Genomic DNA, 25,895 nt, shown 5'->3' with positions numbered 1-25,895 from the left:
TGAATAAATAATAATTCTGTATTGTACTTCTTTTGGGCTAGGGACACTGTAAAAAAATTATTGAGACTGTAAGATGTTATGAATGGAGACAGTTTGGGAACCTCTGGATGACAGCAATACAAAGTGTATCAAGGGGTAAGGTGAATTGTAACGGTTTAGGTTCACAGGTGAGAATAAAGAAGTCATTCTATTCTCCTCTTCCCATCTCAGCCAGGACACTACTCCCAGTATTTCCCCCTGTTCCTACATAAAATGAAGTATTTTTAGTCAGAATGTTTTTTATTAATGCAGCTATTTGGTAGACTATTAAAGTTATTGTATACCATGCTTCTCAAGCTGTCTTCAGTGGAAGGCTTTTTTTTTTTTTTTTTAAATTTCCAATCTGTCATGGATTATGTGATGGTTAATTTTTGTGTTCACTTGGCTGGGCCACAGTGCCCAGATATTTGGACAAACATTATTCTGGATGTTTCTGTGAAGGTGTTTTTTTCCCGACGACATGAGCATTCAAATCAGTGGACTTTGAGTAAAGCAGAATACCTCTATAACATGGGTGGGCCTTACCCCATGAATTGAAGGTCTTACTAGAGCAAAGACAGAATTTCCCTGAGCAGGAAGAAATTGTTGCACGGGGCATCTAGGTGGCTCAGTCAGCTACCCAGAATTCAACTCTTGGTTTCAGCTCAGGTCATGAGCTCTTGGCTCGAGTGTTTGAGCCTGGCATTGAGCCCCACGGCCCGCTTTGGGCCCCACCCATCTTGAGCCCCACATTGAGCCCCGCATTGGGGTCTGTGCTCTTAGTGGGGGATTCTCTCTCTCTCCCTCTTTCTTGGCTCCTCCCTCACTCGTGCTCTCTCTCTCTCTAGACATACACACAAAACACACACACACACACAAACACACACACACACACATCCTTTTGGTTCTATTTCTCTGGAGAACGGAGAATGCTGACTAATACAGATTGATACTTAAAAATGCAATAAAAATAAATATCTAGGAAAATGATCATATGTTTAAATACTGTGGAAATGTTAAATTGCTATACAAGTTTCTAAATACCTGCTTTTAGTTTCCATATTTAGTTTATCTGATTGATAATAAAGTGTTTGTAAAACACACTTAGACTAGCACTGATCACATAAAAATGTAAATATATACATACATGCATACATATTTATACACATATATTTGTTTATTTTTTATTTTGAACTAATTTTAAGTTTACTGGAAATTTGCAAAACTGATACAGAGATTTCCCGTATATTCTCTCACCCAAGTTCCCCAATTGTAACATCTATGAAAACATAGTACAGTCTTCATCAAAATGAAGATACTAATGTTGGTACCAAGCTATTAACTAAACTACAGAGCTTATTCAAATTTCACCACATTGTATTTTAAATGGTGAAGTCACAACTCTAGGGTATGCAACTTTAGCAGCTACTGAGCTAGAAAAATATTTCCAGAATGGGTTGAGATCATTGCTTTCTTGTGTTTGTAGATGAGCCAGCTGAGAACTAGAAGTTAAACAGTAATTGTGGATTGTTCTGTAGAAGAATATAGAGACCGCAGACTATAATTGAAAACATCTCACGCATATTGACTGAGCCAACGCCACAGCTCCTAAATGTGTCTAGCATTATTGCCAGAAATAAATTCTTTTGTGTCTGGAATGATTAGTCACTTAATGACAGAATGTATAGAATGGAGATGACAGAAGGCATGGAGCGTGGATGAGTATTTGCAGGGCTATGCATTTTTTGGCTCAGCCACCCCTCTTCGTCTCCTCTGTGAAGTCTTCTATGATCTTCCATGGGTAGAGCCATTGTAATGGCTTTGGGGTCGCTACTGTAATGACGTTACAGATTTCTGTCATGGCACCTGTAACACTCTATTGCTGTAATTTGTGTAGGTGCCTGCTGAACTGTGAGCGCCTCATGATCATGGCTGCATCTTATTCACCCTGGCGTCTCAGTACCTGGCATAACGCCTTAAGCATAGCAGGCATGCCATACGTACTCACCGGAGGAATGAATGAATGAGGGCATGAAGACACAATACATTCACATCAACATTTTTCTTCCTACCTCATCTCGTTTGGGAAAAGAGCCCATAACTTGAAATTAGTCCAGCGAATAAGACAATGCCTCAGTCTATTAAAAAGGAAAAGCTTTCAAGGGCCTTGTGTTTGAGAAACAGAGTGGCTTTGAGTGCCAGGTGTCACTTAAAAGCTGAATAAAGAATATCACTTTTACAAATAGCACAAGCGTGTGGATGCTGACTCACTTTATTCAGTAGATGCATTGTCCGCCTCAGGTAATTTTATCCACTTTAGTAAAACCCGCTTTCCACCTAGGCTGGTGGGTTATTATTAGTTACCATTATTACTCAGCATTTCTACAGTATGGTTTTTCAAAGTGTTATGCTCCTCATTCTTAACAAGCTATGCAGAATATACGTAATGAAAGGACGGTTAATCTAGTCTCTCGTGTAGCTGATAGACAATAAATTCCTGTTTGCTGATTCATCACTGAACTCAGTTGGAGACCGGCCTGTGCTAACTTGTGGAAAGAAAGCCTCCCCCACTTTTACGTGGAGGAGTGGCGGAGGGGACGTGGGGCCGGAGGACAAAGGTTGGAGAAGCGAGGGAGTAGGAATTCTCAGCAGGGAGAGGAGCAGGCTTCTGAATCTCTGACCGACTTCGGCAATCCTCAGGGCACTCTGGGGTTATAGACACGTCGTGTTTACTTGCCCCGTGAAGGAGTAGATCCTTTGGGTTTGGAGCTGCTGTTTCTCAGGAACAAATTGTTTAGGGACTGCTTTTATGAGTCTGGTGATCGATTTTCAGCATTCTACTTAGGCGTTTGATATCACCTGGTTATAAAGCCGGGAAAAATAAGATACGAAAAAGAAAAAAAAAAAAACCAAACAAGATACAGTAGAAATCCAGAACATAAAAGCTGAATAATGAGATGTTCTCATAGGAGGTATTGCATTACGGGAGGGTGACAAATGACAAGGAAACTTAATCCTCAGGGTGCCTAGTGGCAGAGACACACTGAATATACAGCTGAGAAATGGAGACGGGAAGGGACTTACCTCCTATTTCTTGGAGAGCCCCGCTCAGTGGTCTTCTCTAGTTCTGTCAACTGATAGATGAGAAGGGTTTTGGCAGTGGACGTTGGGCTTGAGGTTGCTGTCTTAAGAAAGAATAACGTATTAGATCCCTGGTAAGTACTCAGAAAATCCTGCTTTTTTTTTTTTTTTTTTTTTTCCTTCTTCCAGCACATGACATTTGTGTACTTTGGTTTTAATGGGCAATGACCACAAATATTTGTCTGGAACGCAACTTGGAAAAAAGGAAAGTTGAGAAGATAAAAATACAAACCTTTCCCAGCAGTTGGGTTGGCTGGGAGAGGTATGGAAATGCTCAGGGAAATGTGATATCATAAACCCAAACACCTACCTCATTGAGGGCCTGGCAGGCCCAGTTAGCCTGGGGTCAAACGTGAAGGCCAAGAGGGAGGTCAGAGAACTGGCCTGGAGCTGTCCGCAAAGAGCAAAGCAGATTTCTCTTATCTTAGGTAGGAGCTCAGGTCCAGACGTCAGAGAGTGTTATGAGGATTAAATGAGATAGTGGTCTGCGAAGGCAAAGGACACAGAGCCTGGCACCCAGCAGGTGTTGCAGACTAAGTGCGTTTCCTTCCCTGCTGTGACTTTGTGAGGCCTGGCGGTGGGTGTCAGAAGACACTGTGTCTCAGACGATGGCATCATGCCATGCAGGTATTCTGTACTATAGAAAACACTGGAAAGTCAAACCCAGGCAAACTCTAAATTCTTCCATCCCGGATGTGATGAGCCATAGCTAGGGACGCAGCTCGGTGTCCTTATTTGCAACACATTGTGGTTCTGGGAAATAATTCTGTGACTTGAAGGAGGGCACGTACCTGATCATCATTTCCTCAAAAAATGATTGGTCTGGGGCGCCTGGGTGGCGCAGTCGGTTAAGCGTCCGACTTCAGCCAGGTCACGATCTCGCGGTCCGTGAGTTCGAGCCCCGCGTCAGGCTCTGGGCTAATGGCTCGGAGCCTGGAGCCTGTTTCAGATTCTGTGTCTCCCTCTCTCTCTGCCCCTCCCCCGTTCATGCTCTGTCTCTCTCTGTCCCAAAAATAAATAAAAAACGTTGAAAAAAAAAATTTAAAAAAAAAAAAAAAAAAAAATGATTGGTCTGGATTTCAACTCAGAAGAGATTCCTGAGGACTCCTGCCCACAGGGGCTGCTCTATTTCAATTTTGGGTGAGGACCCGATCTCTGAGATAGATGAGATAGGATTTCGTTGATAGCATCTCACCGATTTCTCATAACTCTTTTGCTCCCTAAACCAGGGAGCAACATGCAGCTTTGACCCCAAGTGCTTCCCTTCCTACCAGCATTGTCATACCAGTGATAGAATTCTTGACATTTGTGACCCCTTCACCACCAGGCACTTCTCCTTGACTCATCTCCCTGGCCCACAGGCAAGTCCCTGGCCATCTATCCTTTTCAGGCCTTTATCCCTTCTACTCTGCTGCATGCTTTCTCATTATGTTTTCATTTTCAGTGTCTTCTTCTTCCCTGGATTCTTCTCGTCAGCTTGGAAGCATGCTTAAGACGCCCTTTGGGAGTGGAGTGGGATGAGTGGAGACAACCTTATTTCAACCCTACACTCTCTTCAGACTCTCACATTTTCTTTTCTCCTTCCCAGAGACTTCTGGAAAGAATACTCTACTTGCTGAGTCTGCTCACTTCCCATTCAATCCTCAGGTCACTCTCAGGTTGGCTCCTGCTCCATCAACCCAACCCAACATCTTGTGCTAAGGTCATTCATCTTCCTTGATGTCTCAGAAGTAGTCTACACTGTTGACCAGCCCTGCTCCTTGAAACGGTCTTTTCTTGGCTTCACTGACAGAAGATTCTTCTTGTTTTCTCTATCTTCTCTGACAGCTCATTTACTCTCTCTTTTGCAGCCTTATCTATTCTTCCCAGGTCAATAAATATTAAAATACCCAAGATTCAATCCTAGACATGTTTCTTTTCTTAGTCTATATTTTATTCATGGCACAAATGTTTCCCCAGCCTAGATCGCTCCTCTGCGCTCTAGACTTACATGTCCAACATCCTACTCAACATCTCCACTTGGAAATCTACCAGGCATCCAAAATGTAACTCATCCAAAACCAAATTCTTGATCTTTCTTTCCAATCTCATCAGTGCCCCCTGTTTCCCTGAAGGGTGAAGCAGGCCAGAACTTGGAGTCACCATGCCCCTTCCCTCTGCCCTACCCTTCACATTCAGTTTTGCTTCCTAAACCTGTCGTGAATCCATGTTCTTCTCCCTACTTCCATTCCCACTGTCCTAGTCTCAGCTACCATCATCCCTTACCCGGATTACTGTAAATGCCTCCTTGTTGGCATACCTGCAGGCATTTTGATCTCCACCTCCTACAGTATATCCAGAGTGATTTCTTCATCTGATCTTCACATCTTACCACCAGCTCACCTAAAAATGTTTACTTGAATACCTTCCCATTATTTGAGGGTACAGTATTCCTTAACATGACCACAAGGCCAGGCACCTATCCAGCTTTATCTCAAACCATGCTCTGCCATGGTTTTTGCATTCTGGCCACTCTGGCCTCACCTCAGTTCCTTTTACTTGGTTTGCTGCCTGTCACCAATTGCTCTTTGCCCACGGTGCTCTTCCCCCTCCTTACCTTGTAACTTCCATCCTTTCTTCAAATCTCAGCTCAGTCATGGCTTCCTCAGGGCTGTCTTCCCTGACTTCTATGACCAGGGCAGATTTCTACCATTTGGCCCTGGGTATTTCCCCCTCATACGCTGATCACAGCGATAATTTTATATTTATAGATATGACTGTTTAGTTAAAATATACTTCTCGCTGACTGTAGGTTCCATTAAGGTAACGAATGTGCCTGGTTTTCTGTGCACAGACCCAGCAGGGTGCCCAGTGATACATAGTAGGTTCTTGGCAGATGCATTTGTTAAATGAGTGAACAAATGAATGTATGAGTGAATGAATGAATGAATGAATGAACCCAGACAGTTTTCTTTAATTTCTTTGGCTCCCTCTTCTGGCTGTTTCATCCATGCCCTATCCCTTGTCTAGGCATTGGGGCTTCAATTCATGGATTTGGTTTATACATCCAGGGCTGCTGAACTTACTTTCTGTTGCTGGTAATGAAATCTATGAGGTTCTGTATAACCTTTGAACACTTCCTCCTTTTTGGTATATTTAGCTCTCCTGAAATACTTTTGTTGTTATTAGGATCCTGTTCATTTCAGGCTTCGATAATGAGAGTACCATCTGAGGAAAGGTGATATTCCACCTAGAACAATCAGATCGCGAACTTGGAGGGAACCCTTAGTAATCACGTAATCTCATTTCTTAAGCAAAGCAGAAATCCCTTCCATATGACTCATGACAGATAATAATAGCTAATGTTTATGGAACATAGGTCAGTTACTGCCTTAAGAACATTTATATGGATGAATGCAGTTAGTTCCTAACAACCATATAGGTAAGTACACTTTAAGTACAGTTACTGTCACGCATCTTATGTAGATAGAGAAGCAGTAGAAGGCTTAGTCAGAGTCATGAGTGGCAAACGTTACAGTCAAGATTCTAGCCCATGCGGTTTTTCAGAGCCAGAACTTTTAACCATTGTGCTATGCTATGTTACCTCTGTAGTTGATCCAACATTTACACGGACATTTTCAGGGATAAGCACTCACTCCCCTGTGAGCTGAATACTTGGCCTAAAGTTGTCTTCTGCAACTTCACATTTTTTTCCTAAGTTCAGCCTCTAAAACTGTACAGAATAGTCTGCTCCAACTTCCATAGACAGTCATTTCAATATTTTCAAATACCAGGAGTAGTTTTTTCTGTTCATAAAAATAACATATGCTCATTGTAGAAAATTTGGAAAATTCAAATAGCATAAAGAAAAAAAGAATCCTTGATAACTGGGGTGCCTGAGTGGCTCACTCAGTTAAGGGTCTGACTTTGGCTCAGGTCATGATCTCATGGCTCATGAGTTTGAGCCCCACATAGGGGTCTCTGCTGTCACCTCAGAGCCCACTTCGGATCCTCTGTTTCCCTCTCTCTCTGCCCCTCCCCCTCTCTTGAGCGTGTGTGTGTGTGTGTGTGTGTGTGTGTGCGTGCACACGGCGTGTGCATGCACATGTGCTCTCTCTCAAAAATAAACAAACATTAAAAAAAGAACCCTTGATAACCAGGGAGAAAAATAAATGTTAACTACTAAGAATCTATTAACTTTTTGTTGTTATTTTTAACATCCATGATTCATTAAGAGCCTGTATGAAACCTGTGTCCAATTGAAATGCCTGGTTCATCCATCGTATGTCCTTCCTTTAAGCCAGATTTTGTCTTTTGTCTTATATCCTAGAAGTAGAATTTTACATTTATCCCTTATAAACTATATTGCTTGTTTTGATTTTTCTTCTGCCTTACTAAAACTTTTCGAATCCAGATTCTGCTATCTAATATGTTAGCCTTCCAGTTTGGTATAGTATGTGAGCTTGATGACAGGGCTTTCTAAATTTTTATTCCAGATATTTATAAAATGCTGAGCAGGAGACAGCCCTGTGATACATTTTAGGGTCTTCCCCCACCAGGTTCACATGAGTCTATTCATCAACCATTTAGTATCCTTGGTCAAGAAAATGCAAATCCCTATAAATTGCATTATAATTGAATGCACTTTTTTTTCCCCACCGTGTCTATGACAATTTCACAGCTTAATGGAACACATTGCTAAAATTCAGGTGAGTTTCATCTACGGCATTTCTCAACTTTCCTGGTATGGTACGTAGCTCTAAAAGAAAAAGATGTCATTTATCATGTTTTCTTTAGTGAATCCAGGCTGACTCTGAGTGATCACTTCTTAATTTCTAAACGCTCACAAATCATCATCTAAATACTCCATTCTAGAACTTGCCTGGAGAGTCATTGTTGAGACTTTTCACTGCAGATGAAGTAGCTCTGAGTAGACAAACTGGCCCTGAGTAATATTCAATGGGGCTGAAGAAATGATCCTGTGGGTATGCATCGTCTTATCCTTTCTACTTCAGCAGATCGGCCTCCTGTCAACATACAGGAAACTGGAAAGCTGCGGTCTAATAATATAGCCACTGACAGGAAGATTGTTTAGATTGCTCTTCCAGATTTCTCAATTGAATAATGTTGGTGAAGAATGACTACTTCTTATGTTATTTATGACTTTGGATCAACTGTAAGGCTACCTGATTTTATGTAGCAGATGCGCTTCTTCAATGTTGCATATAAATTCTTTTTTTGCAAGTCAAATTCCACCTAAATTGTGCTGCTATGGGAGTTTACTTTTTAAGGCCATCTTGTGGTGAGACATTTTATAAAGTCAAGAATTCTTCAGTGATTTATCTGTTTGGATTTAAAAAACCAGGGTTGCTTAAAGCAAGGCAAAGCTACACTGCATATTTATTTATTTTTAGAAAAGAAGCCTAACATTATTTTTGGGACTGTTGCCCTGAGCAAATAGGATTTGGAAAATCTTGGGACAGTCAGTCAGCTAATGCATAAAACTAGAGTCTCCACCCTTAACTACCTTCTCTGAGGCATGCTTACTGATGGAAGACTGCTTCTTTTGATTTCCCTGATTGATATTTTTCTCATTTTTCACCTCAGTGTCTCAATCAATAATTCAAAGAGAATTCTATTGACTCATCTTCTCTGCGAATCCTCTTGTCACTCAGCTGGTAGGGGGGCGGGGTTGATGACTCACTGGTGAGGCCTTGGTCATATTTCTGTGTTCATTACTCGCTTGGGTTGGAGCTATGTGGAGGCCAGAACCTTAACTTGGTCGCTTCTGTATCTCCATAAAACTAGCCAGAGCCTCCCAGCAAATGTGTATTCACTGAATCATGGTGACTCCCAGACTTATAGAACCCCACACCAAGTGATACAATGGGGTCCACCCCATTGCCACCAAGGGGACCATGATGGTTTGGACTGGCTTCCTGCTTCCTGTGATTCCCATCCCCTGAACTCCTGCAATATTCTGTAATTTGAGGCTCATTGGCTCTTAACCAAGATTCCTTCTTTTGTTCTTGTGTGTATGTGTGTGTGTGTGTGTGTGTGTGTGTGTGTGTGTATTATTTGCATACATGAATAGTCTGTCTAGATTCTGTGTTTAATATTTCTCCAGGTCAGGGGCACCTGGGTGGCTCAGTCGGTTAAGCATCAGACTTCGGCTCAGGTCACCATCTCACGGTTTGTGAGTTTGAGCCCTGCATTGGGCTCTGTGCTGACAGCTCAGAGCCTGGAGCCTGCTTCGGATTCTGTGTCTCCCTCTCTCTCTGCCCCTCCCCAACTTGTACTCTATCTCTTAAAAAATAAATAAATGTAAAAAAAATTAATGTCTCCAGGTCAGGTATCATGTTTTAACCCTAATCCCAATGCTTAACCTTAATTCTAACCCTTAACTTTATAACCAGAAACTAAAACGACCACAAATTTTCTATACTGTATTGTTCAATGACGATTATGGTTTAGAATGAGCATCCCCTGGCCATGAAAGAGAAGATTCAAATACTTTTGGTATAAACTCTAGTGTTTACTTTGTAACTCAGTATCTTATTGCTATGACAATTAATCTATATGGAGGAGTTAAGCTAATCTTATCAGTTAATTGGAGCAGCCAATTGATTAAGACCACATCATTTGCCAATACAGCATATTTACTTACATATTTTTATTTATTGTTTTTTAAATGTTTATTTATTTATTTTTTGATGGTGGGGCAGAGAGAGAGACATAGAATCTGAAGCAGGCTCCAGGCTCTGAGCTGTCCGCACAGAGCCTGATGCAGGGCTTGAACCCATGAACCATGCGATCATGACCTGAGCCAAAGTTGGATGCAACTGAGCCACCCAGATGCACCCATTTTTGAGAGTGGGGGGAGCAGAGAGAGAGGGAGACAGGATCAGAAGCAGGCTCCAGACTCTGTGCTGACAGCAGAGAGCCCGACGTGGGGCCTGAAGTCACCAACCATGACATCATGACCTGAGCCAAAGTTGGATGCCTAACCTACTGAGCCACCCAGGCGCCCCAATACAGCTTATTTACTTTAAAGTGTGTGCTTTTTTGGGGCGCCTGGCTGGCTCAGTCGGTTAAGTGTCGACTTTGGCTCAGGTCATGATCTCACCGCTTGTGAGTTCGAGCCCCGCGACGGGCTCTGTGCTGACAGCTCAGAGCCTGGAGCCTCTTCAGATTCTGTGTCTTTCTCTCTCTCTCTGCCCCTCCCCTGCTCACGCTCTGTATCTTTCTGTCTCTCAGAAATAAGTAAACATTAAAAAAAAAATTAAAGTGTATGCTTTTTTTAGTTTCCTTCTCTTATCACTGATTTCATAGGATAATTTACAGACAACATAAAGCAAAATAAAATAAATGAATCAATTAATTTAACCAGAACCACTAATACCCCACCTGTACCTTCAGGACCAGTGATATTTTTTGTGGGGCCTCGTGCAGAATAAAAATGTGGCGAATTTCAGGAATCTCAAGAAGGTCACAGCAGAGCATTAGACCGAGTGCACGCCTGTGCCTATGAAGCAGCCCTCACTTCTTTCCAGATGAGGGAACCGAGGTCTAGAAAGGCTCAGCAGCCGCCAGGTCCCAGCTTCTCAGTGCTGGCAAAGTGGCTGGAACCCTGTCACTGGATGTTTGGTAACTTCTCTCTCTGCTCGGCTTCCTGTTCCCCACTTCCCCTGCTACCCGATGTCACTGCGAAGCGGCAGCTGGGGGACATCACCGGTGCTGTGAACAGGTAGGTCTGCTTTTGCCACTTTTTTTTTTTTATTTTAGAGAAGGGGTGGGGAGAGGGGCAGAGGGAGAGACAGAGGACCTTAAGCAGGCCTCACGCTCGTCGCAAAACCCCGCTTGGGGCTCAATCCCACGACCCTGGGATCATGACCTGAGCTGAAAGCTAGAGTCCAAAGCTCAACTGACTGAGCCACCCAGGCACCCCAGCTTTTGCCACTTTTCTTTAGCGGTTCAGCTCTTAGCCTGATTTCTTTCCTACCTCCACACCCAAGCTTATTTTCATATAGCTTCTCCTCGTTGTCGGCATGACCTCTTCCACCGGTTTTCTTGAAAACTCTGAGAAGATGTGTGAGATGTCGGTGAAGTGAGAGCAAAGAAGGGACACTTTGCAAACTGGATTGCTCTCCTTGGCTCAGTGCCTGGAAGGATGTGTTTCTTCACACTGAATTCTCCTCCCTTCCCAAATCCCAACATAGCCTCAATTCTAAGGGCAAGCCTAGATGTCTTTGCTAAAGCAACCTCAGGAGGGGCTCCTGAGTATGCTGGATGCTAATAAAGAGAGGGCAAAAAAACCAAAAAATTCAATTTTGAGAATTTTTCAAATAGAAAATATCGTTACTTCAATCCCTAGGAAACCAATTCCCAATCTCCTGCCCTACTTTATTTCATTCCCATCTTGAATTAAACATGGGAATGTTTGCCAGAATTCCGTGGCCTTGAGAATTTGATAAAGAATTCTATTTCCTTCTTTCTCTCCAGAGGGACTCTACAGTCAGTGGCCAAAGGAATTCGGACCCCTTTCTTGTGTCAAATTCCGCTGAGCCATAGTCATTGCATTAAATTCAAGATATGGCCAAGCCAGTCCTTCTGAGGAGGCCCCGCTAACCCTGACCTCCAAATCTGTGCTGACCCAGCTTGCATCCAGGCCACTGACCAGCCTTTAAGTTTATTAGCAAAATTTAGGCAAGCCTGAAGAAACCCTTGATCCAATGAAAACAAGAATAGCCAGCTATTTTTTTAAGTTTATTTTTATTTTATTTTTTAATGTTTATTATTTTATTTTATTTTTTTTAATGTTTATTTAATTCTGAGACAGAGAGAGACAGAGCATGAGCAGGGGAGGGGCAGAGACAGAGGGAGACACAGAATCGGAAGTAGGCTCTAGGCTTTGAGCTGTCAGCACAGAGCCGGACGCGGGGCTCGAACTCACAAACCGTGAGATCATGACCTGAGCCGAAGTCGGTCGCTCAACCGACTGAGCCACCCAGGCGCCCCATTTTAGTGTTTATTTTTGAGAGAGAGAGAAAGAGAGAGAGAGAGAGAGAGAGAGAAAGTGTGCATGGGAGTGGGGGAGGGGCAGAGAGCGCGGGGAACAGAGGATCTGGAGTGGGCTTTGCGCTGACAGCAGAGAGTCTAATGTGGGGTTGGAGCTCATGAATCATGAGATCATGACCTGGGCCAAAGTCAGACGTTTAACTGACTGAGCCACCCACGTGCCCCATGAATAGCCAGTTGTTTTTTTAAAGGGCGGGAGGAAGGGAAGGGAAGGGAACTTCACAGTATCCCTACACGACAGATAAAGAAAAAACATGTTTATAGAGGTTTTAAAAGAATCTAATTAAAGTTATTTATATAATCTCACGTTCCCTCCCCCTTGGCCCCAAAAACTTTTGGAAGGGATTCAAAGCCCAAGCCAAAGTTGTAAAGTTGGTGCTGGCTCTACATAGTCCAGAGGCAATGTTCCTGAGTCCTCTTTGCAAACAGTAAGCACCCTGGGGAAATACCGAGAAAATGGAAGACACAGTGGGGTACTTACAGAACTTCTCCAGAAGCAGGTAGATAAAATAAAGACACAAAGGCAGAGGAGCACTTTAATAATGATATAAAACAAGCTAATAAGGACTAACTGCAAAATACAGACATGTTTCTTGTAGCGATGGACCGAATGAAAGGATCAGGTCAGTTAACCAGGGAGGGCTTCCTGTAGGAGGCATCTCTTGAAGCAGAGTTTTGAAGGTGGTCTGGGGGAAGAGAAGTGCCAAGGGAAAAGGAGGGAGGAGAATCCCTCTGGAAGTGAGATGATGCTTTGGATTATCTAGTCAAATCTGCTTTTCCCCTTAATTATTGTATTTTGTCGATCACATGTAGTTTTTGCTGTAGTTTAAATGATTCAGACCTCTCTGTCTGCATACATCTGATCTCTGGGGTACCCTCGATTGATTTTGCAAGTATTTACAGCTACACGATAAAGGGTCTTAAAAAAATAGAGTGTGAATGTATAATGTGAAACCTTAACTCTGGATAAAAATGCCAAGATGTGACCTCTGCTGCCTCCTTTAGTAATCACTCATTTCTAGCAAAAAAGCAGATGGCTTAATTTACCCCAAGGGCAACTTAAAAACACTATTGCCGGTTAATTCACTCCCAACTCTGCTCCCCAAATAGTTTTGTTTCCCTTTCTCATTTGAAGCCTCATTTTAAAAATTATCACTCTTTTCTGATTTGCGGTGTGTAGGCATTTAGTTAAAGTTTAATCTGGATAAAGTTAACACTTTCCTCTAAAGGCATTTTCTCTGGGAATGTCATCCATGGAGAAGACCTATAGATTACTTTTGATAAGTGGGCAAATTACATATACATTCCATGTCTATCTTGATCAGTACCTTCCTTATAGGTGAGCAAAAACCTTTCTGTATCTATTGATACACCTGTCAGTGAAAGCAGGAATTTAGATACTTGTTCTCAGGATTATAAATCATTAAGCTTCACAGATCTGATCCACAAAAGGGGGTGGAGGAGACCTCCTCTTGCTTCATAGAATCCAATTGCCCCTGTTCTGCATCATCCTTCCAAGAGGATTTAAAAGTTGATTTCAAACAGCTGTCAAAATGATTCCCCCTTTTCTTAAGGCACTTATTAGAAAATAAAACCAGATATAATTAACAAACAAACAAACCTATCTGCCTGCTGTTCTGACTTGTTATAATAAGTGTTATTTCTACTTACAAACAGTTTTCCTGTCAGCATCCTGCTGTTTCTTTAATAAGACTTCTGCACTGGGGAAGAAAAAAAGCTCTGCTTTAAAATTATGCGTTGACTTGTCGTCACTTCTCTTCCTGCTCATCTGCGTTCAGATCCAATTTGCTTTGAGGTTGAAAAGAACTAAAATGTCAAAATCATCACTAAGAGAGAGGAGGGACCTCCCTGCTCCTATAGCTGGCTGAAGGAGACTCATGATAAACACCCTGTTTCCTCCTCACTCCTGGGCTCGGTGGTTTGCGTCGCCCCCAGAGTATGGAAAACCTATTCAGGTTCCTGGGGTTGGTTTCCCAGCTGGATGATGATGTTCCAGCATCCTTGAGCAAGTTCCAGAAGCCCGTGTGAATGGACAGATCCAGAGGGGACTTTGACCCAGAAGCTGGGCCTGTGGGTTTGGGGACAATAGGATGTTGAACGGAAATATTGTGGCCAATACAGCAGCAGAGATAATGCTATGTGATCAAAATGTGAGGGATTATGGCTTTTCCTCTTTGGATTTTTAAATTTATTTTTATTTTTATTTTTTTTTTTCTTTCGAGGCCCTGTAATTGGAATGAGTCCACTTTAAATCCTTTAACGAGGATCCATTGGAGGGCAAGTCTGGTGCCAGCAGCCACGGTAATTCCAGCTCCAATCTCTTTGGATTTTTTAAAATGAATTTTTTAAATTCTAGAGAATTTTAAACACATCCAAGGAAGGTAAAATAGACCCATCACCCATTTTCAACACTTCAGCTTCCCCTTCCTGTATTATTTTTGAAGCAGGACATTATATCATCATATACTTCATCTATAAATATTTTAGTTTGTCTCTCCAAAAAAACGAAGACTCCTTTAAAAAATACATAACCACGGTGCCATTAGCATTCCTCAAAGTAATTAACAATTTCTTCGTATAATCAAATAGCCTGTGCTTAAATTTCTAGTTGCCTCATACACGAATTTTTTAAATAGTTTGGTCAAGATTCAAGTAAGTCTCGTTTGAGAATGTTGGTTAAGTTTCTCTTTCTCTCTTTTTGAAGATAAATGGTTTATTTTGGAATAATTGCAGATTTACTGAAAAGTTGCAAACACAGTAGACAGAGTTCTTGTGCGCCCTTCACCCAGTTTCCACTAGTGTTCGCATCTGACATAATTACAGTGTATTTGTCAAAGCAAAGAGATTAATATGATCTGTTACCAGTAAGTAACCCATGGGCTTTATTCCGGTTTCACCAATTTTCCTCCTAATGCCCCTTTCCTGTTGCAGGATCCAATCCAGGACACTACAATACTTCTCATCACGTTTCCTCAGACTCCTTCAATTTGTGACAGCTTCTCAGTCTTGTTTCTCATGACCTTCATATTGATCAGGTATTTTGTAGACAGTCTCTCAGTTGGGATGTATTTGGTGTTTTCTCATTGTCAGACTGAAGTTATGGGTTTGGGGAAAGAATACCACAGAGGTAAAGTGTCCTTCTCATGGGCATTATGTGTCGATAGGACTTCAGGTCTCTTTTTAAATCTCTTTCATCCGTCTGTCCCTTTCTCTCTTTTTCCACTGCAAATGACTCGCCGAGAGTCTGTATGCTTTTCGCTTTGTAGTTGCTGTTGTTGTTTGGTTTATATACAGAGGCCATGGCCACTTTTTAGGCGGAGTGATGGAGGCCTCTGCTCCGAGCCCAGGCTGCTTTCCAACCAACCAGCTGCCATCTTGGCAATTCCTGTTTGTTTCCACCCCATACCATCACGAGACAGGGTTAAATAAAAGTCTAGGTGACTCTGCAGGCTGCCTGACAGCCTTTGATTTTAGGTAGATGCTGGAGAGAAGGTCTGAGAAAAGAGATGCCCTTAGCGGGAAATACGTTTTTAGAAATTCCTTGAAAACTGGTTCCTGTGTCATTGAAAGATTTAGATGAGAATGTGAGTGCGCAGGCACACGCGTGCGGGCGCGCGCCATGAAGAGGTATACAAATATATCGTTGTTATTAAAAACAGAAGAGATACACCAAAGCTTCAGACAATGCTTATAATGGACAGCCACTGGACTACACTGGGGTGATTAAAATCTGGCCAACGACATTGGCTGCAGCTGACAGAGGCCTCCAGTTTTCATACGGCGTGACGTTAGCACAAGTGAACAAAGAAGTAACAGTGGTCTCCCTCCCGAACACAGAACTTTCCATTTCACCATGTGTCTTTTCTCGTGTTGCTTAATGTCACTGGTGAAGTACTTTCAGGTCAAGTGGGAAGCATTGCCTTTCCCCAGATAAGGAACTCACACAGCTGAGAGAGGCCCTGTGACTTGGTCACAAGACTAGTTATGGATGGAAATGAGATTAGAAAGCAGGTGTCCTTCTTTTGCGGGCTGTTATCAGACAGATTCAGGTTAATGCCATCCAGGATTGACCTTTAAGGACTTTTTGCTTATGTATCAAATATTTTTCAGTATGAATAGTTAAAATTAGAATTTAAAATGACAGCCCCCAGTTTCTCATCGTGAACAGCCCTAATGTTGATTTGGAGCACCAGATTTGTGCTCTAAATTGGGTGTAGTGTTGCTATATTGACAGATATCTTACTCGTAAGCCTCAGTGGCCAGAGGAACGCATCCCACTTTGCCTTGGCTAGTAAAGTTCAGGCAGCAGCTCTGATCCATTCAGGGCAGGGTCACGGTCAGGAAGACCAATCGCTGACAGTGGCTATGGGAGGTGCCTCTAGGTTCTGAGCTTCCCCAGGGCAAGGTCACACTTGGAGCCCAAGGAGCTTGGCTTCCTGGGAGCAGAAGGATTCTTCTGAATCCAGTCCTTGGTGGTCCCCAGTGGGGTCCCATCACAAATATGGAAGAAACAGTTGCAAAGCATAGGAGGCAAGGGGGCGGTGAGGTAGAGGAGTGATTCATTCACCAGTGCCCTCCTGGGAAGAAAAGCGAGCACTTAAATATATCTTAACATCTCAGGGATAATTTCTGCCTCTGGTAATGGCGATGCTGACACCAAAGCGCTATGGGAATTCGTTCCCCTTGTTAATAGAGGAGTGACTGTAATGAGGGTGCCCTTGAGTATACCTGTAGTTTCACAAGTAGGTTTCTGTTGCGTTTTTGTCTCGCTTGGTCCGTGGGCAGCGTGGTTTAATGATGCTTCACACTGAGTGTGCCTCAACCATGGTAAGGTATTTCAAGAAAATTCTAGTTGGGCTTCTGGATTCTTGGGCCATTAATATTTTTAATGGTGACAATAAAAGCTGGAGGGACTCCAGTCTCAGCAAGGATTTTGGAGAGGCAGTGTAATAATGAGGCATGCAGAACCCTGGGTGGTAGGGCCTCCGGGCTCTTGCTCTGCTCCTAGCTGGTTCTGTGTCCTTGATGTTGCCACTTAACCTCACTTTCTGCATTCCAGTGGAATATGCAGATAAAACTCTCCTTGACCTGCCTAACAGGTAAGTTCTCAAAAACAGCTGATGGGGAGCACGGAAGGTGGGGGAAGTTTGAAAGGAAAAGGGGAAAAAAATTACATTTTGGAAGCAGAAATTACTTAATAACAAGCAGTGACAGAATGCCTGCACATTGGAGTTTTATAGTCAGAGTGAAGATTTATTTGGCATTTTGAATTTGTTTTCTCAGTGAGCAGAGGCTATTTGGGGGAGTTGAGAGAAAGGAGGAAAGGGAAAGAAATTTAAAATGCCAAGAATAATCTATGTAGAGGTCTCTACCAAAAATTCTACTGATGCACAAGTCTTTCTACTTATAGAAAAAAAGGTCTTTCTGTCATGATTATTCACACCATGTCTGTTTTCCACATTGTTTTATAGTTTGAGCTTCCTTCTCCCACCACATTCCCCCAGCAATTGTCTAAAGCTCAGAAAGCAAAACCATTTAGATTGTTGGCTCTCTGAGGCCTTAGAACAATGGATGACCTAATTTTTTCCACAAGTCCAATTACCGAGCCTGGGTGTCTCAGCTTTTTAGCCTTCCAACACTGGCTTATCTTGGGGACCTTATGAAACACTGTGCCTAAGAATAACCTGGTGGCTTAAAAACAAATAGACTAAGTCCTGTGTAAGCTTCCCACGAAGGGCATTTCTAATTCCCTCTTGGAAGCTTGATCTTGGATCAGAGTCAGTAGTTGTATTTCAGGGTCACCCGCTGAGTTTAGTTTCCCTTCTGCCCCCTTTTGTCAGAATCTTGCTTCCTCTGACCTTTCTCCCAGTTCCAGAGGACACCTGGGTCATGGCAAAATGTGGACACCCTGGTGATTCTGGCCAGAGAATGTTTCTCTCCCTTCAGATCCAGGTACTGAAGGCTACTGGCTGGATGAGAAGAATGTTAACCTAATGGGAGCCAGAGGGACCACAACTGCTCGTCCCTTTCATAGACTAAGCCCAGATCTTGCTGGGCTCAGGGGTTAATACATCCATAGTGTCTTAACAACTGTCCCCTCACAGTGTTCCTTGTTCTATTGCTCTTGAGGTTGCTGTCCCTGACTAGTCCTGCCTTGTCCCCCTGGAGGTGGTGTGGGCAATGTGAGGATTATAGAAACATTCTTGGTTATAATTCTGCCACCGGATAAAGGCCTGTGTCTGCCTCCAGCTATCACTTTAGTTATATCTTTGTTCCTAGTCTTTGGCAGGGGCTCTGGCTACTGAGAGGGCACTTTGCATGGGTAGCTCAGCTTTCTAGAAGATTCTGTGGGGCATCTTATTCCCATCTTGGACAGGTCTTAGACATTTCCTCTTGCTAAGGTAGTGTCATGGAGTAAGAAGTCTACTGGATAGGGAGTCAGGACATGAGGGTTCTACCCCAGCATTACCACCTGCTTAATGACTTGGGAAATAGCCTTTACATTCTGAGGATATTATTTTTCTTTCTGAGGATATTATTATTTTCTTGCTTGTAAGATGATCTCTAAAGGCCTGTGCCATAACAAGTAGAAAATCGATTTGGTAAAAAAAGGTTCACAATTGACATGTATCTGTGTAAAATTTACTGAGAAACAAGAAATTGACAGAAGAAACTTCTTACTTTTTCTTCTGCTGTTCTTAACTCTTATATTACAGCATGGAAATCAGTTACTGTTGATTGGGGTTTCGCCTACTTGGTATAATGTAAGGAAGGAACACTCTACCCATATTGGCCTGCCGGGTTTAGGTTTCTCAAGCCCGCCAGTGGCTTTTTAGCATTTCCAAGCGAAATCAATAGTGAAAACCGAGTGCCCCAACCCTCGTGATTTGTAAGGGGTCAGCTATTATTAAACATTAGTGATGATTTACCAAAACCCTTTCTTTCTGAAAATAAGTTATGCAAAACTGTTGTTTATTTATGAGTTTAAGACAGAAAAAAAAAAAAAGATGAAAATACTGCTTCAAACCAGACGGAGTGTGGGCAGATGCTGGCCAAGATTTCCTTCCATCCATGGCCCCTTGCAGGCTAAGCATCCAGTCTCTGGGGCAAAGGCAGGCAGTTGTGTTAAATCTTGCAAAATGGAGTGGCTGTTTGGTGAGGCAGTGGAATGAATTGAAAGCAGAGAACTACTTGTCAGTAGCAATCTAGCCCAGACCCGAAGGCTGCAATGATAAAAAAGAAGGATTAACTCTTATAATATACTCTCCTACTTCAAAAAACTTTTTGCAAGAAGCACAACACACACATGTCAGCTTCTTACAATTTTCTAATTGGTATGAACTCATTAGTACAGCATGAGCGAGTTTGGAATTTTCAGCCCAACAAAAAGGCAGTTTCATGAGGATCTTTATAAACCTCCTGTAACCTCCCCAAAGTGTCCAAGATTACCCTCTCCCTCACTTTCATTAGAAAACTGGGTTGCCAATCAGAACCGGATATAAAATTGGCTTTTGTCTCTCTTCCTCATTTTGTCACCTGAAACCAGTCACTTAATCTGTTTGGACCTCGGTTTTGGTAACATCATTGTTAGACGTTTACATCTGTAAAAGACGTCCACGCTATTTCGTTAGGTGGGAAAAGTAGATGGCAAATGATTTACTTATGCATTTGTCAGCTTTGTTACAGAAACGATGCCCCCCCCCCCGTCCCCACCAAATCTCAGTGGCTTACAACAATAATTTATTCCTCTTCCATATATATGTTAATGGCTACAGTAAGCTGCATTTCAGCTCCTGTCTCTTCTTATTCTGGGATCCAGAATAAGACTGGGTGTGGTTTATTTTGAATCTCCTGCTCATGGTGGAGGGAAAGAAGAAGAGAAGATAGCTCACGGGCACACAATGGCTCTAAAACTTCTGCCTGGTGATGGTGTACGTTACAACCACTCATAGGCATTGGCCAAGGCAAGCAACATATTGGGCACGGTGATGAGGTGGGGATAGATATATTCTTACCACAGAAGGTACCGCAAGCCATTTGGCAACTGATTGATTGCCTACAGGAACTGTTTCTCCTCCAGGAAAGGGGAAAAAACAGTTGGGAACAGTAATACAATGTTTCACCATATATTTATCTGTACATGTAGATACACATAGAAAAAGGTCTGAAATGTTATTCACTGAAATACTCTTAGGCCAGAAGAGTTGAAAACATAACGTTTATACAAAATCTTGTACATGAATGTCCATAGCAGCATTATTCATAATAGCCCCAAAGTGGAAATAATCGAAATATTCATCAACAAATGACAAATGGGTTGGGAAAAAAAAGTAGTAGTATATCCATACAGTAGAATGCTATTCAGGCATAAAAAAGAATGAAGTTCTGATACATGCTACATTGTGGATGAATCTTGAAAGCATCACGCTAAGGCGAAAGGCTCTGGTTACCACAGACTACATGTTGTATGATTCCATTAAAATGAAATGTCTAGAGTTGAGAAATCTATAGTGATAGAAAGTAGTTTAATGGTTGCAGAGGATGAGGGGACAGAGGAGGGAAGTGACTGCTAATAGGTATGGGGGTTTCTCTGACATGAGGAGAAAGTTCTGGAACTAGGTAATGGTGATGGCTGCGCCTGTGAATATACCTGTGAATATACTAAAAAACTCTTAATTGTTCACTTTAAAGAATGAATATTATGTTGTGTGAATTATATCTCAATTTAAGAAGATTCACAGAAGTTATTGGATAATGAGATTGTAGATAATTTTTACTTCTTCACGTATTCATTCCTCTACTGCCCGAACTTTTTTATAGTGAGAAAATATTATTTTTATAGTCAGAGAAAAAGAATGAAGATATGCCAATTGGGGAGAACATAAAAATATCAGTTGAACAAAATAAAGCTCTCTTGCATACAATTCATGCATCCTAATCTCGAGTACTCGCAAGTTTAAAATTTTCACCATCCTTGAGTTAAGCACTTAAAACAAATTCATCACCTTTCTCTATAATTAACCTGGAGAGGTGCAATGGCAATGATGGAAATGTCTAAAATCAGGAAAAAGTGAAAATTGGGCTAATAGGGGTTATTTGTGGCCAACACCAATCTGCCTCATCGGGAGAAATGGTTTTCCAAGGGTCAGAGTGGGCCTGTGGCATAGTGATCTCCCTATTCTTGCTTCTCCCTGGTGGAAAATCAAAACCACAGCTTTATCTTTTGATTCTACCATCGGAAAAAATGAAAAGTTTAATTAAGTCTTTTGGCCGAGGGTCCCATTTTACTCTTGAGTGGACATGAAAATGAATATCCTAGTCAGGAAACAATTTTTTTTCAGGTCTGACGTCTGGTGGTAAGGGGTTTCCAGAGAACTGAAATGGAGACTTAGTCTAGAATGTTCAAGCTGACAACAAAGTGTGGGATGTCTCCCAGCAGGTGGGAGTCTGAGAGAATGAGTCATATCCAGAGCCCAGAGATTGAGACCAAGCTGAAGGCTGGAGATGTGAAGCATCTCTCCTACCCTTGAAATCCTGCCCGGACCCAGAAAACGCCATTGACCCCTGTGCGTCCGAGGCTGCCTGGAGCATCAGTGGCTAGTGTCTCTCCTATAGTCTGTCCTTCTCAGTATTAAAGGAAGTGAGTGAACAATAATCAAAAAAGCCACAAGAACTCCACCAACTCAGCAGGCATGAAATGTATCCTATCGAACCGGCAAGGCCTCTGCCCACAGGAGATTTATAGTACAATATGGGAGATGAGGGAGGCCGACATGTAATCAGCAGAAAACTAGCACTCAGAAGAGCTGTACTTATGTGTAGGTGTGCATGAGCACCTATTTCTAGAAAGTCCATGGCTTAGGGTCTTTACAAATAGCACACCATAAAAGTAATTGGCCCAGACATCGCTGTTAGTCACAGCTTTGATCTGAAAGGTCAAAGGGAACTGAAAAAAAAAAAAAAAAAAAAAAAAAAAACCAAACCCACAAACCCTGTGACTCAACAGAATTTTGTTAAATGTTCTTTGGCCGGGAGCAGTCAGACACGATGTGGTGATGTAGCCTATTACTCATGATTTATTATTTGAAAAAGGAAAGGGCAAAGAAATTGTTCTCCCTTATAACTCTGGCAAGAAAATACAAGGTCTCGCTCTGCCCTTCCTACAGCAATTTCCTGAAGAACAAAACCAAAGCCACAAACAGCACTGCAGCTCAGACCATTTTTACTGGCATTACCTGTAATATTATGCTAATTCTAATCTGCAACGCAGATTACATTAGCGAGGTGTAGCAAGAAGCAATCAGTGTTTATAAAGTATGTTTTCTCCTTAGCCCTGCCTGACACTGTGTCCCTGAGGTTGCCTAAAACTCTGGGTCTAACATTAGAGATGACAGGCAGGGACTTAACATGTCGCCTGACTGCCAAAGCTCTGCTAATAAGCACTGATACTTGTCTGCACAGAATCTGTATCTTATACTGTGTATAAAATACAAGTCTTTGGATTTTGATACTAATCTGGGAAAGGGTGTCATCCACAGCTAGGAGAGTTCATGCTGTTTTTTTTCAAGTACCTTGAACTGTGCCCAGCATATAGTAGGTTCTCAATAAATATGTATTTTTAAATGATAAAATGAATGCATGAAATACTACTAGGGTACCTTGTATTGGTCAGGATTCTCCAGAGAACCAATAGAATGTGTATGTGGAGGAGAATTTAAATATATTTAAAAATTTAAAAAAATTAAATTAAATTTTTTTTTTATTTTAGAGAGAGAGAGTGTGTGTGAGCAGGGCAGGGAGCGGGGGGACAGAGAGAGAGAGAGAGAATCTTTTTTTTTTTTTTTTACATTTATTTATTTTTGAGAGACATGGCACAAGCAGGGGAGGGGCAGAGAGAGAGGGAGACACAGAATCCGAAGCAGGCTCCAGGCTCTGAGCTGTCAGCACAGAGTCCGACGCGGGGCTTGAACTCACAAACCGTGAGATCATGACCTGAACCGAAGTCAGACGTTCAACTGACTGAGCCACCCAGGCTCCCCTATTTAAATATATTTATATATAGCATATATACACATATACATAAGTGTACATACACAAATATGTATATGTACATATATAATATACACATATACATACATATATGCATATATACATTCATATGTAAGTTGGCTTACACAATTACGGGGGCTGAGAGAGAAATCCAGACCAGGAGGGCTGAGTTAGAGTTCCAAGTCAAGCCTGAAGGCCTTGAGAAGCAGGAAAGGTGAGGTACAATTTCCAGTCCAAGTTCGAGTCTGAAGGCAGATGAAGATCAGTGTTTCCGCTCAAAGATGGCCAGGCAGGGAGAGAAAATTTGTTCTTATTTTGCATTTTAATTTATTCAGGCCTTCAGTGGATTGGATGAGGCCCACCCACTCTGAGGAAGGCAATCTGCTTTACTCAGTCTACCTATTCAAATGTTAATCTCATCTGGAAACATTCTCATACACACTCAAAAATAATTAAACACATATCTGGACGCCCTGTGGACCAGTTAAGCTGACACATGAAATTAACCATCACACCCATATTCCCCAAATACCCTGCCCGCCCCACCCCCATAGTGGGAAAGGTTGTATGAATCAACCACCCTTTTCCTGACTTCTTTTGTAACGAATGATATGCATCTGTGAGGCTTAAAGTCAACTGTATGGCTTGTGGCCACAGATCAGAGTTTTCTGGGCGTGAAGCTAATTGGCACAGAAGGAGTGGTTCCGCGATTTCTGACAGCATTCAGTGCCTGCCAGATACACTTGATCAATTGCTACTGTGCTTCCTTCATCATCAGCCACCCTTTAATACATGGATAATCAACCCGACATCAGAGCGTGGGACGCTGGGACTCACACAGGGCAGGCAAGGGGTGGTATCCGAGCAGGCAGGCTCTGAAGGAGAGCAGAGAGGCAGGGTGAACAGAAGGCCAGGGTCAGTGGGTAACATCTCCGCTAAGAGCTTTCAATTAGAATCACCCGAGAAGCTTCAAAAACAGCCCAGGCCTGAGCCTTTCTCCTGACCAATTAAGTTAGAATTTCTTGGAAGGTGGAAAACATTGGAGCCAAAGTGCAAGTGTGTTTAAATGTTCCTCACATGATTCTAAAGTGCAGTCTGGATTGAGAACCTCTGTTCTGGGCTGTCCAGTCTGTTCTTTATTAGAATAGAGCCAGTTGGATTCAACTTGGGAGAATCCCAAGAACAGGGCTTCTCAAACATGATGGCACACTGGAATCAACTGGGGAGATTTAAACCCACTTGGGCCTGGGTTACACCGCCTGAGGTTGTGTTTGAATAGGTCCGGGGTACAACCTAGGCTTTGGGATTTTAAAAAAGATCCCCCAGAAATGGATAATCTCTAGCCCCACTCCAGATCGACCGAAGCAGAGTTTGTATTAAAAAATTTTTCTTTATTATAAAATAGACTTAACATAAAACTTACCATCTTAACCATTTTTATGTGTACAGCTCAGTAGTGTTAAGTACATTCAGATTGTTGTGGAACTTATTTACAGAACTCTTTTCATTTTGCAAAGCTGAACTCTACCCCCATTAAATGGCAGCTTCCCTTCGCCACCCAGGTCCTGGTAACCACTAGTCGACTTTTCCTCTCCATGAATTCCAGGTACCTTATATAAGTGGAATCATACAGTATTTGTATTTTTGTAACTGGCTTATTTTACTTAGCCTAATGTCCTCAAGGTTCATTCATGTTGTAGCATGTGTCAGAAATTCCTTCCTTTTTAAGGCTGAATAGGGGTGCCTGTGTGGCTCAATTTATTAAACATCTGACTCTTGATTTCAGTTCAGATCATGATCCCAGGGATTGAGCCCCGTGTTGGGCTCTGCACTGAGTGGGGAGCCTGTTTGAGATTCTCTCTCTCTGTCTCTCTCTCTCTGTCTTTATCCCTCTGGCCCTCTCCCCAGCTCACATGTGCTCTCTCTAAAACAAAAACAAGAGAGAGAGAAAGAGAAGAAATTAAATTAAAAAATTTTTTCTTAATGTTATTCATTTTTTGAGAGAGAGAGAGAGAGAGAGAGAGAGAGTAAGAGGCAGAGGGGCAGAGAGAGAGGGACAATCTGAAACAGGCTCCAGGCTCTGAGCCATCAGCACAGATCCCGACATGGGGCTCGAATCTACGAACTGTGAGATCACGACCTGAGCTCAAGTCAGACGCTTAACCAACAGAGCCACCCAGGCACCCTGAAAAGAAATTAAATTTAAGGCTGAATAACATTCCATTGTATGTCTATACCACAGCTTGTTTATCCACTCATCTGTTGGTGGGCATCACTTGGGTTGCTACCCCCTCTTGGCTATTGGGAATAGTGCTGCTATGAACATGGGTGTACAAATACCTCATTGAGACTGCTTTCATTTCTTTTCAGTATATCCAGAAGTGGAATGACCTGCCATACTATTTTCCATGGAGTTTGCACCATTTTATAGTCCTACCAATAGTGCACAAGGGTCCCAACCTCTATCTTTGCCAACCCTCCCTCCCTTCCTTCCTTCCTTCCTTCCTTCCTTCCTTCCTTCCTTCCTTCCTTCTTTCCTTCCCTCTCTTATCCCTTTTTCTTTCATTATTTCTTTGTAGCCACCCTAAATGGTGTGAAGTGCAGAATCT

Source organism: Panthera leo, chromosome A3 (assembly GCF_018350215.1).
Source record: "Panthera leo isolate Ple1 chromosome A3, P.leo_Ple1_pat1.1, whole genome shotgun sequence".
Classification (NCBI taxonomy): Eukaryota; Metazoa; Chordata; class Mammalia; order Carnivora; family Felidae; genus Panthera; species Panthera leo.
This window is presented reverse-complemented; position numbering follows the sequence as displayed.